Source organism: Nannospalax galili, unplaced genomic scaffold, assembly GCF_000622305.1.
Source record: "Nannospalax galili isolate Female #2095 unplaced genomic scaffold, S.galili_v1.0 scaffold353, whole genome shotgun sequence".
NCBI classification, from domain to species: domain Eukaryota; kingdom Metazoa; phylum Chordata; class Mammalia; order Rodentia; family Spalacidae; genus Nannospalax; species Nannospalax galili.
In genome coordinates this window covers 201,556-205,333 of record NW_008331861.1, presented here as the reverse complement: position 1 = coordinate 205,333, position 3,778 = coordinate 201,556, and positions in this window count along the sequence as shown.

The window sequence follows — 3,778 nt, the reverse complement described above, 5'->3', positions numbered from 1 at the left end:
AATTTCAAAGTGATTGGTTTCTCCCATAACATTCATGCCACTATTGCATTGGTGGGCATATCCTTCCAGGCCAGTTGTTGTAGTTCACAGGATTTAGAGCTAGTTAAGGTTCATGCTAAACCTTCTCTTCAGGTAGCTTGCATAACACCTTCCAGCAAAATGAATGCAGCCATTATAGATGAAACTCTGAAGTAGACACCAGTTTTATTCCTCCTTGTTTGCTCTACACATGTATACAGTGTCTTCAGCAATGAGGTCCTGCTATGAAATTCTGGTGGGTAACCAAGAGCAGGGACAATGGCCAGTATTTTTTGAATGTTTATTGGACCCCTGAGCAATAGCTTTCAGAGAGGGATCCATTCCTGGCATTGGGCTTTTATTTTGGAAGCCTAGGGTTTCAAGGCATGGCAATGTCCCTGTATTATAAGGTAACTCCTTTTAATCTATTTTTATACTATATATGTATATACTTTAAGAAGTTTCTGTAGTTGTAGGTTTTTTGATATGGCTTTATCTAAAGACCTTCAGAGTCCCTTATCCTTCCCTGTACTCCCTCTTCTGCCCTATCCTCCCAATCCCTACCCCATTTAGATCTTCCTACCCTAATATTCTCCTTTCCACCTTCATATCACAGCATTTTACTACCCCTTCCAGGAAGCCTCTCCCTCCCCTCCTTGACCATTTATTAGTTTCTTGGCCATTAAAATTTCAAATTGAAACATGTATATCTAAGATTCCAAAATTAGCACCCAGCTATGAGAGAGGGCATGCAGTATTTGTTTTTCTTGGTCCTGGTTGCCTCACTCAGGATGCTTGTTTTTCAGTTCCATTCATTTACCTGAAGATTTCATAATTTTGTTTTTTAAGAACTGAATAATAGTCCATTATTACACCTTCATTATTCCTTCATCAGTTGGTGGGCATCTAGGTTGTTTCCAATTTCTGAACATTATGAAAAGGACAGCAGTGACCATGAATGAGCAGGTACTGCTGAGGTAGTATATAAGGTCATTTGGGTATGCCCAAGAGAGTTATGAATAGATCATATGGTAGATCACTCACTGACTTCCATAGTGAATGCACCAGTTTGCACTGCCAGTTATAGTGGATAGAAGCTCACCTTCCTCCACATCTTTGCCAACATTTGTCTTTTTTTTAATCTTAGCAATCTAAGATTAAAAGTACTTCTCTGGTTAGAGATGTGGCTCCGCAGTTGAGAGCACTGGTTGGTCCTGAAGAGGACCAGAGTTTGAGGCCCAGCACCAATGTGATGGCCCACATCCACCTGTAAGTCCAGTTCCAGGAGAATTCAATGCCCTTTTCTGACCCCCCACAGGCATTATTTGACAATGATGCATTTATATACCTGCAAGCAATACACTCAGTTTTAAAAGCATTTCTCAGTCATTTGTGTTTCATCTTTAAAGGACTCCCTATTCATCTCCTTGTTCCAATATTTAGCTGAAATTTTTGTCTACCTTTTTTAGTTCTTTTATCTATATTCTAGATACTAAAACTTTCATAAGTATAGCTAGTAAAGATTTTTTCCTATTCTGTATGATACCCTTTATTGTAGAGAAGATTTCAGTTTCATGTGGTCCCATTTTTCAATTGATGGACTTATTGTTTTCACTGTAGGAGTCCTGCTCAGAAAGTCCTACTTTCTCCTTTATTTGGTTCAGGGTATCAGATATTATACTGAGGTCTTCTATCCATTTGCAGTTGAGTTTTGTGCATGGTGATATGTAGGGATCTAGGTTCATTCTTCTAAATGTTTGTATCTGGTTTGACCAGCACCATTTGTTGAACATCCTACCTTTTTTCCAGTGTGTATTTATGGCTCCTTTTTCAAAAATCAAGTGGATATAAATGTGTGGATTTAAACCTGGGACCTCAATTTGATTCCACTCATCAATATGTCTTTTTTATGCCAATACCATGCTGCTTTTATTACTATAGCTCTGTAGTCCAATTTGAAATCAGGGATGGTAATGCCTCCAACAGGTATTTTATTATTCAAGATTATTTTGACTATTCTGGGTTTTTGTGTTTCCATGTGAGGTTTGAGAATATTTTTCAACACTATGAAAAATTATGTTGGAATGTTAAAAGATGTTGTATTGGATTTGCAGATCGCTTTTGGTAGTATGTCTATTTTCACGGCATTAATCTATTGATCCATGAGCATAGGAGACCTTTCCATCTTCTGGTATTATCTTCAATTTATTTCTTCATTGTCTTAAAGGTTGATCTTTGTACAAGTCCCCCACTTCCTTTATTAGATTACCCCGAAGATATTTTGTGGTTTTGAGGCTATCATGAATGGAATCTTTTCCTGAATTTCATTCTCCATGTGTTTGTTGTTGGTACACAGGAAGACTACTGATTTAGGAGTGCTGATTTTATATGCCTCTAATTTTCTGAATGTATTTATTATCTCTAGGAATTTTCTGGTGGAGTCTTCAGGGACTTCTATGTATAGAATCATATCATCTGCAAATAAGGATCCTTTGACTTCTTTCTTTCTAATTATCTCTCCTATATCTCCTTTACTTGTATTATTGCTCTAAGACTTCAAGTACTGTATTGAGCAGGAATGGAGAGAGTGGACATTCTTGTCTTGTTCCTGACCTTAATGGGAGTAACTTTCAGTTTTTCTCCATTTATTATGACGTTGACTGTGGGCTTGTGGTATAGTGTCTTTATTATGGGGATGTATTGTCCCTGTATCCTTGGTTTCTTTATAACTTTTATTATGAGTAGATGTATTTACTCAAAGGCTTTAGTTGGCAACTTACACACCTGGATAGGAGCCCCAGTTGGGAAATTTCCTCCATTTGACTGGTCTGTGGCCATGTCTGTGTTGTATATTCTTGATTTTTGAGTGATGTGGGAGGGCCCAGCCCACTGTAGGCAGGGCCACCCCTGGGTAGATTGTTCTATATTGTATAAGAAAGCAAGTTGAGTATGGGCTAGGAGAGGAAGACAGTAAGCAGCATTCCTCCACAGTCTATGCTTCAACTCCTGCCTCCAGGTTCCTGCCCTGAATTCTTAACTTGGGCTCCCTGATGAACTGTGACCCTGAAGATATGAGCCAAATAAATCCTTTCCTCCCTTAGTTGGTATTGGTGTTTTGTCACAACCATTGAAGGTAAACTAGAACAAGGGCCTTTTCTGCATGTAATGAAACGATGATGTGGTTCCTGTCCTTGAGTCTGTATATGTGATGGATTACATTTATTGATTAATGTATGTTGAACCTTCCCTTCATTCCTGGCATAAAGTCTACTTAATCATGTTGGATAATCTTTTTTTCTGTGTTCTTGCATTTTATTTGCCTTTATTTTGCTGAAGATTTTTGCACCTATGTTCATCGGAGGGATTGGTCTACAATTCTGTGTTTGTTCTTTGATTTTGGCATTAGAGTAATATGAGCTTCACAGAAAGAATTTGAGAGTGTTCCTTCATTTTCTATGTTATGGAATAATTGAAGGAGTATCAGTATTGGGTTTTCTTTGAAGGTTTGATAGAAGTCTACCCTGTATTCATCTGTTTTCATATTGTTTGCTTGAGCTGTCCAGTCTGTCAACTTTGTCATCCAGTCATGATATTCTGTTTTCCTTTTCATTCATTCTATTTGTGAGGTTTCTTTTATATTTTCAAATGCTTTATTGCATTATTCACTAATAATAATAAACCTGAGTTTTCTTCCATATTTCTATCTCTTTTGTGAATTCAGTCATAAATTTATCCCTTTCCTATTTTAGTTCTTCAAGTT